The sequence below is a fragment of the Hyla sarda genome, chromosome 9 (genome assembly GCF_029499605.1).
Source record: "Hyla sarda isolate aHylSar1 chromosome 9, aHylSar1.hap1, whole genome shotgun sequence".
Lineage (NCBI taxonomy): Eukaryota > Metazoa > Chordata > Amphibia > Anura > Hylidae > Hyla > Hyla sarda.
Genome location: NC_079197.1, coordinates 77,270,187 through 77,285,349, shown reverse-complemented (window position 1 = coordinate 77,285,349; position 15,163 = coordinate 77,270,187).

The following is a 15,163-nucleotide window of genomic DNA, read 5'->3' as shown; positions in this document are numbered from 1 at the left end:
CTAATGTCTTCAAAAAGTAAAAAATTGGTCAATTTTATGATGCCAACATAAATTAGACATATTGGGGAACATTTACTAATCTAGTCTATTCTGGGTATGCTAATAGACCAGCGTATGTGGTAGTTTCCTGTCTATTGTGCTCCTAATTTATCAAAGGTCTCACAGCCCTTGATAAATTCTGTGCTCAGACTTCAGGGTCTACAGCTTAAACTGCATTTAGACCTGCTCCAACATGGTCTGACATTTCAGCGTATTTTGGGCAGATGCGACTTGTCGCACAAAAGTCGCACTTGATAAATTTAGCACCAATGCATTTTCCAATGCATTTCTGTCTAAAATAGACTTGCATGCATCATGTTCTAAAAATCCTCTAGAGCAAAAGTCGCAGAAAAGTCGCACATATTTAGACTGCGACTTTCTGTGCGACAAATTTAGACAGGAAAAATCAGTCTAAATCCTTTGATAAATCTCCCCCATTGTGTTTGTGAATCAATATAAAATGTATTTGGAATATCCATTTTCCTTACAAGCAGAGAGTTTCAAAGTTAGAAAAATGCTAAATTTTCAACATTTTCATGACATTTTGTGATGCAAGTAACAAAAAAAATTTACCGCTATGTTAAAGTAGAATATGTCACGAAAACCTACACTAGCTAAATCCCCTAGGGATCTCTGGGCCGACTTATTAATGAACAACCTACTTGGGGAAATAAATCCCCTCAGGATTAACCCTGACTAAAGATCCCCTAAAAATTTACTTTTATTAATGCTTCTTTAAAATATTTCTTGACTTGTGTAATTCACATTTCTTGCCACAAGATGGCAGTGGTGTTTTAAAATATTGAACGCTGTGCACAGCTAACTCCGAGATAGTTTCGGAAATAGTTTTTCATGATATAAAACGTAATCCTCCCTTCCTTTAAAGTAAGGGAGGATTATGTTTTAATAATAACGCTGTGCCAGTGTCCCAGTTTAGTTAGTAACTCCCGTGCCCGAGCTGCAGCAGGGCACCGGAACTAACTAGATAGAAGAGTCTAAATACCAGTCTGTCTGACAGACACTGAGCAATTTCAATAGTACGGAGTTAGCTGTGCACAGCGTTCAAGATTTTAAAACACCACTGCCATCTTGTGGCAAGAAATGTGAATTACACAATTACAGGGGTTCCTGTAAAAGCCAGGGTATGGATTGCATTGCTTATTGCTCCATCAGAGTGGAATGGACTCCTGTCCTTCTTTTAAGCAATGATGTGGATTTAGCCTGTGCTGTATGTACGGGTGGCTGACTGCCACCCACCCAGAGAGTGTATGGGAGACTGCCTGCCTCCCTCCTTTCCTATGCATGGGAGGCCGCCTGCCAGCCTTCCTTTTCCTTTCTTCCCTATAAGTAGTGTGAGTGCTCATGAAGGGGGCATGGTTGGTTCCACCCCTTTACCGGTTATCACCTCTGGGCCTTTTGGCTAAGATCAAGTGTAAAAAAAGGGCTTGCGATAGACCGCATCCTTGTGCACGGTATTTTGTGTGAATACTTGCACTTGGGTGACTTGAGAGCACATACCTCAGCTCTTCAATAAAATAAAAGAATATATATATATATATATATATATATATATATAAACAAAGTCCCGAAATCACAGCACCAGTCAGGTCATGGATCTTGATATACTGGATTATTTTATTCTTCCCCACAGCAAATGCATGGGGACCTTCACTACAGCCAAGATCGCAGCCATTGCAGCCATCCTCTTATATATTATTTTTTTTTCTAATATATGCCCTCATTCATGTCATCTAGAAATAAAATATCAGTTGCATGATAATTTGATGTCAGCATTTACTGTTGTACTATTCAAACATGATTTGCTAGGTTACAAGTGTTTGGTTACAATGCGCATGCACAGCCGGCCGGCTGGATCGCGATATGTCCAGTGTGATAACACGATCGTCGGACCCGTGTGCGCAGCCGCAGAACACAAATGGTGATTAGTGTGGGTAAGGGCATTACGCGCACCTGATCAGCACACATTACTGTGAGCGATCGAGAGCGGAAGTGATGCGCTGATACGTAGGAACTTTTCCGACGCATGCGCAGTCGCTTTGTATACAAACAAGAATGAGAACGGAGATGGCAGCGATCGGCATGTTCTGGGTGCGATCGAGTTATATATTTGGCTGATACTGAAGGTACCTATATAACACTATATAGCACTGTATGTCATATTGCAATGGGCACTTTATATGTGTATTGATTGTATTGTATATAGACGGATGCTATGTCAACTTGACATCACTGTGATTAACAGAGCATTGCTCCAATTAAATTTAAATAGAGGTGCGTTTTTAGATAATTATACATTTGTATCACATGAGTTGTAGCCAATGAAATGTATCTGTGATATATATATATATATATATATATATATATATATATATATATATATGCACATTTTGTATTTGTATTATGCTTGATAAAGGCTACTACTGCCGAAACGTTACATTTGCTGTGGGGAAGAATAAAATAATCCAGTATTTCAAGATCCATGACCTGACTGGTGCTGTGATTTCGGGACTTTGTATATATATATATATATATATATATATATATATATATATATATATATATATTGTTAACAGTGTTTCCCAACCAGGGTGCCTCCAGCTGTTTAGGCTATTTGGGCATGCTGGGATTGGTAGTTTTGTAATAGCTGGGGGCATCCTGGTTGGGAAACACTGATTTATGCATGTGTGTGTATATATCAATGTTTCGCAACCAGGGTGCCTCCAGCTGTTGGAATACTACAAATCCCAGCATGCTGAGAGTTGTAGTTTTGCAACAGCTGGATACGCTCTGGTTGGGAAATATATATATATATATATATTTTTTTTTTTTCTTTCTTTCTTTCCTATGATATATACATATATATACACACACACACACGCACAGTAGTGTTTTTCAGGGGGTGTAATCCAAACCTCCCTCTCCGGTGTGTCCAACAATCCAGCGTCAAAATTAAGACGCTGGATGATTTTGAACTGTCCCATTCAAATAAATGGGATCAGTTCTAGCATTAGTTTCCCTCCAGTGCACGCCTGACATATGTGAACCCGGCCTCATTCGATCTGCAGGGTGCCAGTGTATAGTTGGTATCTACCACTACAGTATATGTTATTGTATGTCAGAATATTGGTCTTTTTATCGTGGTTTTTAATTTGGAATAATATAGCGGTATTGTGTGTCTAGCAAATATTGTGAGTCTACAAGCTTTGTGGCTTGTGCTCCTGATCATTTAACCCTTTCAGGACTCAGCGTTTTTCCGTTTTTGCACTTTTGTTTTTTCCTCCCCACCTTCTAAAAACCATAACGCTTTCAGTTTTCCACCTACAGACCCCTACAAGGGCTTGTTTTATGCACTACCAATTTTACTTTGTAAAGACATCAGTCGTTTCACAATAAAATCTAACTTGTTTGGCTTTTGCGGCCCCACTTTAAATTTTGCCCAGCGCCACATTAAATCTAAAACTGGTCCTGAGTGTATGGCTGTGTGTGTGTATATAGGGGCAGTGTATGTGTATGAGGCTATGTATATGGTATGGGGCTGTGTATGTGTGTATATAGGGGCAGTATATGTGTATGGTGCAGTGTATGTGTATGAGGCAGTATATATGTGGGCTGTGTATGTGTGTGTACATAGGGGCAGTGTATGGGGGCAGTGCATGTGAGTATATGGGGGCAGTACATGTGTATGGGGCAGTGTATATGGGGGCTGTGTATGTGTGTGTAGATGGGGGCAGTGTATGTGTATGGGGCAGTGTATTTTGTATGGGGCTGTGTATGTGTGTATATGGGGGCTCTGTATGTGTGTGTATATGGGGGCAGTGTATGTGTATGGGAGCAGTGCATGTGTATGGGGCAGTGTAGGTGAGTATATGGGGGCTGTGTATGCGAGTATATTTGTATGGGTGTATGTGTAGGTGTATGGATGGGGCAGTGTATGTGTATGGGGGCAGTGTATGTGTATGGGGCAGTGTATATGGTACAGGGCTGTATGTGTGTGGGGGGGACTGTGTTTGTGTGTATGGTGGACTGTGTGTGGGAGCTGTGTCTAAGTGTGTGTATATAGGGGCAGTGTATATGGTATGGGGCTGTTTTTGTGTATGGGAGCTGTGTATGTGTGTATATGGTGGCTGTGTATGTGTATGGGGGCAGTGTATGTGTATGGGACTGTGTGTGTATGGGGTTGTGTACGTGTGTGTGTTTATAGGGGCAGTGTATGTGTGTATGGGGTTGTGTACGTGTGTGTATATAGGGGCAGTGTATGTGTATGGGGCAGTGCATATATATGGGGCTGTGTGTAAGGTATGGGGGCAGTGTATGTGTATGGGACAGTGTATGTCGTCAGTTTATGTGTATGGGGCAGTGTATGTGTATGGGGCAGTGTATGTGTATGGGGCAGTGTATGTGTATGGGGCAGTGTGTATGGTATGGGGCAGTGTATGAGTATGGGGGCAGTGTATGAGTATGGGGGAAGTGTCTGTGTATGGGGGCAGTGTATGGGGGCAGTGTATGTGTATGGGGGCAGTGTATGTGTATGAGGGGGCATTGTATGCTTATGGGGGGCATTGTATGTGTATGGGGGCAGTGTATGGTATGGGGCAGTATATGTGTATGGGTGCAGTGTATGTGTATGGGGCAGTGTATGGTATGGGGCAGTGTGTATGGTATGGGGCAGTGTATGTGTATGGGGCAGTGTATGTGCATGGTGCAGTGTGTATGGCATGGGGCAGTGTATGTGTATGGGGCAGTGTATGTGTATGGGGGCTGTGTATGGGGGCAGTGTGTATGGTATGGGGCAGTGTATGTGTATGGGGCAGTGTATGTGTATGGGGGCTGTGTATGGGGTCAGTGTGTATGGTATGGGGCAGTGTATGTGTATGGGGCAGTGTATGTGTATGGGGGCTGTGTATGGGGGCAGTGTGTTTGGTATGGGGCAGTGTATGTGTATGGGGCAGTGTATGTGTATGGGGGCTGTGTATGGGGGCAGTGTGTATGGTATGGGGCAGTGTATGTGTATGGGGGCAGTGTATGTGTATGGGGGCAGTGTATGTGTATGGGGCAGTGTATGTGTATGGGTGCAGTGTATGTGTATGGGGCAGTTTATGGTATGGGGCAGTGTGTATGGTATGGGGCAGTGTATGTGTATGGGGCAGTGTATGTGTATGGTGCAGTGTGTATGGTATGGGGCAGTGTGTGTGTATGGGGGCAGTGTGTATGGTATGGGGCAGTGTATGTGTATAGGGGCAGTGCAGGGCTCGAGTCCTGCAGGAACAGCGTTCCTTTGCATTTTCCACAGGAGGAATGCTGTTCCTTACATTAGTCCTGCAGGACCGACCTCTCTGTTCTTACCCTCCCTCCGTCTCCTCCCCTGGCCCAGACTGCTAGATGCTGGAGATGTAGGACCTGTGATGATGTCACCATCACATGTTGGGGCGGAGCTTAGCTGTGGTGGAGAGGGAAGATTGTGGTTGAAGGACCTGTGTGATGCTGTGGAGGAGGCGGGGCGGAGCTGGAGGAGACATGTCACCCCAGTAAGGTAATTACATGGAAGATTTGTTACAGTGTGTCACCCCAGTAGTAAAGTGAGTACAGGAGGAGGAGGTTTGTTACAGTGTGTCACCCCAGTAGTAAGGATATTACATGATGATGAGGTTTGTTACAGTGTGTCACCCCAGTAGTAAGGTAATTTCATGAGGAGGAGGTTTGTTACAGTGTGTCACCCCAGTAGTAAGGAGATTACATGAGGAGGAGATTTGTCACAGTGTGTCACCCCAGTAGTAAGGAGATTACATGAGGAGGGTGTTTGTTACAGTGTGTCACCCCAGTAGTAAGGTAATTACATGATGAGGAGGTTTGTTACAGTGTGTCACCCCAGTAGTAAGGAGATTACATGAGGAGGAGGTTTGTTACAGTGTGTCACCCCAGTAATAAGGTGATTACATGAGGAGGAGGTTTGTTAGAGTGTGTCACCCCAGTAGTAAGGTGATTACATGAGGAGGAGGTTTGTTACAGTGTGTCACCCCAGTAGTAAGGTAATTACATGATGAGGAGGTTTGTTACAGTGTGTCAACCTAGTAGTAAGGAGATTATATGCGGAGGAGGTTTGTTACAGTGTGTCACCCCAGTAATAAGGTGATTACATGAAGAGGAGGTTTGTTACAGTGTGTCACCCCAGAAGTAAGGTGATTACATGAGGAGGTTTGTTACAGTGTGTCACCCCAGTAGTAAGGTGATTACATGAGGAGGAGGCTTGTTACAGTGTGTCACCCCAGTAGTAAGGTGATTACATGAGGAGGTTTGTTACAGTGTGTCACCCCAGTAGTAAGGTGATTACATGAGGAGGAGGCTTGTTACAGTGTGTCACCCCAATTCTAAGAAGATTACATGAGGAGGTTTCTTACAGTGTGTTATCATGATGATAGGGACATAAGGAGGTTTTTGTTACAGTGTATTATCAGAATGATAACCCCTTAAGAACATTGGGGGAGATATATAAAGACTTGTGCAGAGGAAAAGTGGAGCACTTGCCCATAGCAACCAATCAGATCGCTGCTTTCATTTTCAGAGGCCTTTTAAAAAAAATAAACAAGCGATCTGATTGGTTGCTATGGGCAACTGGTCAACTTATCCTCTGCACAGGTTTTAATAAATCTCCCATATTGGATGTAAATATACATCTTGGGGCCCTGGTACTTAAAGAAGTACTCTGGTGCAGAGTTTTCCTGCTCCGTCCTGCCCGGGCTGCAAAAAAAATGAAAATAAACCATCTCTCACCTTCCTGGGTTCCAGCGGAGCGCCACTACAGCTGATGGGTCCTCCGGTCCATCTTATTCATACTTCCGTGTGAACGAATCGTCACATGGCGCTCAGCCTATTATGGGCCGAGGCAGAACATCGCGGCGGCCGGCGATAGGCTGAGCGCCATGTGACGCTTCGTTACACCCGGAAGTATGAAGAGGATGGACCGGAGGACCGATCAGCTGTAGTGGCGCTCCGCGGGAACCCAGGAAGGTGAGAGATGGTTTATTTTCATTTTTTTTGCAGCCCGGGCAGGACGGAGCAGGAATACTGCCCCAGAGTACTCCTTTAAAAGGGTACTCCTCCTCTAGACATCTTATCCTCTATCCAAAGGATATGGGATAAGATGTCTGATCGCAGGGGTCCCGCCATTGGGGACCCCTGCGATCTCGGCTGTGGCCCCCCCCCCCCCTCCCCCCCATCTTGGGTGAGTTCCTACACTTTTTTTTCCAGGACTTGACCCCTGGGGCAGTGTATGTGTATGGGGCATTCCTGGGGGCCCAAAGCAGCTAGCCCTTTAGCCCCACCGGTCCACTGCGCTGCAGCCAGGGACGGTTTTTCCTATAAGGCACTTTTCATGGGGGCAGCAATCCCGACCGCTGAACACCCCTCCCCCCCCTCCTGTGACAGGCACCGCGGTGGCAGGCGGCTTCAGGACTGTGCGCATCATTATGAGTCCCCACAGTCACAGATGACTCATACAGCCGGGCCCCCAACTGTGAGCCGCTCCTGCCATCAGTGGAGATCCTGGGGAGGGGAAATATACCTGCTCTGTTGTGTCCTATGTGTACACATATGGACCCCTTCACTGCCTCCCTATAGCAGTGTTTCCCAAGCAGTGTGCATCCAGCTGTAGAAAACCACAGCTCCCAGCATGCCCAGATAGCCAAAAGCTGTCTGGATATGCTGGGAGTTGTAGTTTTGCTATATCTGTATGCACTTGCTTGGGAAACACTGCCATACACACAGCGATCTCAACCTCCAGCTCAGCTCCTCCCCTGCTGGTCATGTGATCATAGACTCATACGGAGGCCTGCTGGGGTCAGAGGAAGGACCAGAGTGCAGGTGAACAGTGGATGATGGCATGACAGGCAGGTTACATAGGTAACACTATAAATACTGTGCCCTGACCCCTGCCAATCCTCACCCCATTGTGAGTTCTAACCCTGTACTGTGTATATCCCTCTACTATGACATCACTGTGTGTATTATCTCTGTATGGTGACATCACTGTGTGTATTATCCCTGTACTGTGACATCACTGTGTGCAGTTTCCCTGTACTGTGACATCACTGTGTGTATTATCCCTGTACTGTGACATCACTGTGTGCAGTTTCCCTGTACTTTGACATCACTGTGTGTATTATCCCTGTACTGTGACATCACTGTGTGCAGTTTCCCTGTACTATGACATCACTGTGTGTATTATCCCTGTACTGTGACATCACTGTGTGCAGTTTCCCTGTACTGTGACATCACTGTGAGTATTATCCCTCTACTGTGACATCATCATGTGTATTATCCCTGTACTGTGACCTCAATGGGGGAGATTTATCAAAACCTGTGCAGAGGAAAAGTTGCCCAGTTGCCCATAGCAACCAATCAGATTGCTTCTTTCATTTTTAACAAGGCCTCTGCAAAATGAAAGAAGCGATCTGATTGGTTGCTATGGGCAACTGGTCAACTTTTCCTTTGCACAGGTTTTGATAAATCTCCCCCAATGTGTGTATTATCTCTGTACGGTGACATCACTGTGTGTATTATCCCTGTACTGTGACATCACTGTTTGTATTATCCCTGTACTGTGACATCACTGTGTGCATTATCACTGTACTGTGACATCACTGTGTGCATTATACTGTACTGTGACATCACTGTGTGTATTATCCCTCTACTGTGACATCATCGTGTGTATTATCCCTGTACTGTGACCTCAATATGTGTATAATCTCTGTACGGTGACATCACTGTGTGTATTATCCCTGTACTGTGACATCACTGTGTGTATTATCCCTGTACTGTGACATCACTGTGTGTATAATCCCTGTACTGTGACCTCAATGTGTGTATTATCTCTGTACGGTGACATCACTGTGTGTATTATCCTTGCACTGTGACATCACTGTGTGTATTATCCCTGTACTGTGACATCACTGTTTGTATTATCCCTGTATTGTGACATCACTGTATATATTATCCCTGTATTGTGACATTATTGGGTGTTTCATCGCTGTACTGTGACATCACTGTGCGTATTACCCCTGCACAGGTCAGGAGGCATTATCACTATATGTGAGGTATGGTGTATCATATAAGGTTTAATGTATGACAAGGTTATATTCAGAGGCGCAGTATGTAATAGTATCATATTCAGAGACTGCAGTATGTGGTAGTGTAATATATATAGGGGATACAATCTGTGGCAGTATTATACTCAGAGGGTATAGTGTGTGGTATTATTATATTCCAAAGGTACATTGTGCAGTAGTATCATTCAGAGGGTACAATGTGCAGTAGTATCATATTCAGAGAGCACAGTGTGTGGTAGTGTTATATATAGAGGATACAATCTGTGGCAGTATTATACTCAGAGGGTATAGTGTGTGGTATTATTATATTCCAAAGGTACATTGTGCAGTAGTATCATTCAGAGGGTACAATGTGCAGTAGTATCATATTCAGAGAGCACAGTGTGTGGTAGTGTTATATATAGAGGATACAATCTGTGACAGTATTATACTCAGAGGGTATAGTGTGTGGTATTATTATATTCCAAAGGTACATTGTGCAGTAGTATCATTCAGAGGGTACAATGTGCAGTAGTATCATATTCAGAGAGCGCAGTGTGCAGTAGTATATTCAGAGAGTGCAGTGTGCAGTAGTATCATATTCAGAGAGCAGAGTGTGCAGTAGTATCATATTCAGAGAGTGCAGTGTGTGCCAGGTTTATATTCAGAGAGCAGAGTGTGCAGTAGTATTATGTTCAGAGAGTACAGTGTGTGCCAGGTTTATTTTCAGAGAGCAGAGTGTGCAGTAGTATTATATTCAGAGAGTGCAGTGTGCAGTAGTATTATATTCAGAGAGTGCAGTGTGCAGTAGTATCATATTCAGAGAGTGCAGTGTGCAGTAGTATCATATTCAGAGAGCAGAGTGTGCAGTAGTATTATATTCAGAGAGTACAGTGTGTGCCAGGTTTATAGTCAGAGAGCAGAGTGTGCAGTAGTATTATATTCAGAGAGTACAGTGTGTGCCAGGTTTATATTCAGAGAGCAGAGTGTGCAGTAGTATTATATTCAGAGAGTACAGTGTGTGCCAGGTTTCTTTTCAGAGAGCGCAGTGTGCAGTAGTATTATATTCAGAGAGTACAGTGTGTGCCAGGTTTATTTTCAGAGAGCGTAGTGTGCAGTAGTATTATATTCAGAGAGTGCAGTGTGCAGTAGTATCATATTCAGAGAGTGCAGTGTGCAGTAGTATCATATTCAGAGAGCGCAGTGTGCAGTAGTATTATATTCAGAGAGTACAGTGTGTGCCAGGTTTATTTTCAGAGAGCGCAGTGTGCAGTAGTATTATATTCAGAGAGTGCAGTGTGCAGTAGTATCATATTCAGAGAGTGCAGTGTGCAGTAGTATCATATTCAGAGAGCAGAGTGTGCAGTAGTTTAATATTCAGAGAGTACAGTGTGTGCCAGGTTTATATTCAGAGAGCACAGTGTGCAGTAGTATTATATTCAGAGAGTACAGTGTGTGCCAGGTTTATATTCAGAGAGCACAGTGTTATTATTATATTCCAAAGGTACATTGTGCAGTAGTATCATTCAGAGGGTACAATGTGCAGTAGTATCATATTCAGAGAGCGCAGTGTGCAGTAGTATATTCAGAGAGTGCAGTGTGCAGTAGTATCATATTCAGAGAGCAGAGTGTGCAGTAGTATCATATTCAGAGAGTGCAGTGTGTGCCAGGTTTATATTCAGAGAGCAGAGTGTGCAGTAGTATTATATTCAGAGAGTACAGTGTGTGCCAGGTTTATTTTCAGAGAGCAGAGTGTGCAGTAGTATTATATTCAGAGAGTGCAGTGTGCAGTAGTATTATATTCAGAGAGTGCAGTGTGCAGTAGTATCATATTCAGAGAGTGCAGTGTGCAGTAGTATCATATTCAGAGAGCAGAGTGTGCAGTAGTATTATATTCAGAGAGTACAGTGTGTGCCAGGTTTATAGTCAGAGAGCAGAGTGTGCAGTAGTATTATATTCAGAGAGTACAGTGTGTGCCAGGTTTATATTCAGAGAGCAGAGTGTGCAGTAGTATTATATTCAGAGAGTACAGTGTGTGCCAGGTTTCTTTTCAGAGAGCGCAGTGTGCAGTAGTATTATATTCAGAGAGTACAGTGTGTGCCAGGTTTATTTTCAGAGAGCGTAGTGTGCAGTAGTATTATATTCAGAGAGTGCAGTGTGCAGTAGTATCATATTCAGAGAGTGCAGTGTGCAGTAGTATCATATTCAGAGAGCACAGTGTGCAGTAGTATTATATTCAGAGAGTACAGTGTGTGCCAGGTTTATTTTCAGAGAGCGCAGTGTGCAGTAGTATTATATTCAGAGAGTGCAGTGTGCAGTAGTATCATATTCAGAGAGTGCAGTGTGCAGTAGTATCATATTCAGAGAGCAGAGTGTGCAGTAGTTTAATATTCAGAGAGTACAGTGTGTGCCAGGTTTATATTCAGAGAGCACAGTGTGCAGTAGTATTATATTCAGAGAGTACAGTGTGTGCCAGGTTTATATTCAGAGAGCACAGTGTTATTATTATATTCCAAAGGTACATTGTGCAGTAGTATCATTCAGAGGGTACAATGTGCAGTAGTATCATATTCAGAGAGCGCAGTGTGCAGTAGTATATTCAGAGAGTGCAGTGTGCAGTAGTATCATATTCAGAGAGCAGAGTGTGCAGTAGTATCATATTCAGAGAGTGCAGTGTGTGCCAGGTTTATATTCAGAGAGCAGAGTGTGCAGTAGTATTATATTCAGAGAGTACAGTGTGTGCCAGGTTTATTTTCAGAGAGCAGAGTGTGCAGTAGTATTATATTCAGAGAGTGCAGTGTGCAGTAGTATTATATTCAGAGAGTGCAGTGTGCAGTAGTATCATATTCAGAGAGTGCAGTGTGCAGTAGTATCATATTCAGAGAGCAGAGTGTGCAGTAGTATTATATTCAGAGAGTACAGTGTGTGCCAGGTTTATAGTCAGAGAGCAGAGTGTGCAGTAGTATTATATTCAGAGAGTACAGTGTGTGCCAGGTTTATATTCAGAGAGCAGAGTGTGCAGTAGTATTATATTCAGAGAGTACAGTGTGTGCCAGGTTTCTTTTCAGAGAGCGCAGTGTGCAGTAGTATTATATTCAGAGAGTACAGTGTGTGCCAGGTTTATTTTCAGAGAGCGTAGTGTGCAGTAGTATTATATTCAGAGAGTGCAGTGTGCAGTAGTATCATATTCAGAGAGTGCAGTGTGCAGTAGTATCATATTCAGAGAGCACAGTGTGCAGTAGTATTATATTCAGAGAGTACAGTGTGTGCCAGGTTTATTTTCAGAGAGCGCAGTGTGCAGTAGTATTATATTCAGAGAGTGCAGTGTGCAGTAGTATCATATTCAGAGAGTGCAGTGTGCAGTAGTATCATATTCAGAGAGCAGAGTGTGCAGTAGTTTAATATTCAGAGAGTACAGTGTGTGCCAGGTTTATATTCAGAGAGCACAGTGTGCAGTAGTATTATATTCAGAGAGTACAGTGTGTGCCAGGTTTATATTCAGAGAGCACAGTGTTATTATTATATTCCAAAGGTACATTGTGCAGTAGTATCATTCAGAGGGTACAATGTGCAGTAGTATCATATTCAGAGAGCGCAGTGTGCAGTAGTATATTCAGAGAGTGCAGTGTGCAGTAGTATCATATTCAGAGAGCAGAGTGTGCAGTAGTATCATATTCAGAGAGTGCAGTGTGTGCCAGGTTTATATTCAGAGAGCAGAGTGTGCAGTAGTATTATATTCAGAGAGTACAGTGTGTGCCAGGTTTATTTTCAGAGAGCAGAGTGTGCAGTAGTATTATATTCAGAGAGTACAGTGTGTGCCAGGTTTATATTCAGAGAGCAGAGTGTGCAGTAGTATTATATTCAGAGAGTGCAGTGTGCAGCAGTATCATATTCAGAGAGTGCAGTGTGCAGTAGTATCATATTCAGAGAGCACAGTGTGCAGTAGTATTATATTCAGAGAGTACAGTGTGTGCCAGGTTTATTTTCAGAGAGCGCAGTGTGCAGTAGTATTATATTCAGAGAGTGCAGTGTGCAGTAGTATTATATTCAGAGAGTGCAGTGTGCAGTAGTATCATATTCAGAGAGTGCAGTGTGCAGTAGTATCATATTCAGAGAGCAGAGTGTGCAGTAGTATTATATTCAGAGAGTACAGTGTGTGCCAGGTTTATAGTCAGAGAGCAGAGTGTGCAGTAGTATTATATTCAGAGAGTACAGTGTGTGCCAGGTTTATATTCAGAGAGCAGAGTGTGCAGTAGTATTATATTCAGAGGGTACAGTGTGTGCCAGGTTTCTTTTCAGAGAGCGCAGTGTGCAGTAGTATTATATTCAGAGAGTACAGTGTGTGCCAGGTTTATTTTCAGAGAGCGTAATGTGCAGTAGTATTATATTCAGAGAGTGCAGTGTGCAGTAGTATCATATTCAGAGAGTGCAGTGTGCAGTAGTATCATATTCAGAGAGCACAGTGTGCAGTAGTATTATATTCAGAGAGTACAGTGTGTGCCAGGTTTATTTTCAGAGAGCGCAGTGTGCAGTAGTATTATATTCAGAGAGTGCAGTGTGCAGTAGTATCATATTCAGAGAGTGCAGTGTGCAGTAGTATCATATTCAGAGAGCAGAGTGTGCAGTAGTTTAATATTCAGAGAGTACAGTGTGTGCCAGGTTTATATTCAGAGAGCACAGTGTGCAGTAGTATTATATTCAGAGAGTACAGTGTGTGCCAGGTTTATATTCAGAGAGCACAGTGTTATTATTATATTCCAAAGGTACATTGTGCAGTAGTATCATTCAGAGGGTACAATGTGCAGTAGTATCATATTCAGAGAGCGCAGTGTGCAGTAGTATATTCAGAGAGTGCAGTGTGCAGTAGTATCATATTCAGAGAGCAGAGTGTGCAGTAGTATCATATTCAGAGAGTGCAGTGTGTGCCAGGTTTATATTCAGAGAGCAGAGTGTGCAGTAGTATTATATTCAGAGAGTACAGTGTGTGCCAGGTTTATTTTCAGAGAGCAGAGTGTGCAGTAGTATTATATTCAGAGAGTGCAGTGTGCAGTAGTATCATATTCAGAGAGTGCAGTGTGCAGTAGTATTATATTCAGAGAGTGCAGTGTGCAGCAGTATCATATTCAGAGAGTGCAGTGTGCAGTAGTATCATATTCAGAGAGCAGAGTGTGCAGTAGTATTATATTCAGAGAGTACAGTGTGTGCCAGGTTTATATTCAGAGAGCAGAGTGTGCAGTAGTATTATATTCAGAGAGTACAGTGTGTGCCAGGTTTATATTCAGAGAGCAGAGTGTGCAGTAGTATTATATTCAGAGAGTACAGTGTGTGCCAGGTTTCTTTTCAGAGAGCGCAGTGTGCAGTAGTATTATATTCAGAGAGTACAGTGTGTGCCAGGTTTATTTTCAGAGAGCGCAGTGTGCAGTAGTATTATATTCAGAGAGTGCAGTGTGCAGTAGTATCATATTCAGAGAGTGCAGTGTGCAGTAGTATCATATTCAGAGAGCAGAGTGTGCAGTAGTTTAATATTCAGAGAGTACAGTGTGTGCCAGGTTTATATTCAGAGAGCACAGTGTGCAGTAGTATTATATTCAGAGAGCGCAGTGTGCAGTAGTATTATATTCAGAGAGTGCAGTGTGCAGTAGTATCATATTCAGAGAGTGCAGTGTGCAGTAGTATCATATTCAGAGAGCAGAGTGTGCAGTAGTTTAATATTCAGAGAGTACAGTGTGTGCCAGGTTTATATTCAGAGAGCACAGTGTGCAGTAGTATTATATTCAGAGAGTACAGTGTGTGCCAGGTTTATATTCAGAGAGCACAGTGTGCAGTAGTATGATATTCAGAGAGTACAGTGTGTGCCAGGTTTATATTCAGAGAGCACAGTGTGCAGTAGTATTATATTCAGAGAGTACAGTGTGTGCCAGGTTTATTTTCAGAGAGCGCAGTGTTCAGTAGTATTATATTTAGAGAGCACAGTGTGTAGTAGTATTTTATATCTTGAGGGTACAGTGTTCGATTGTATTCTA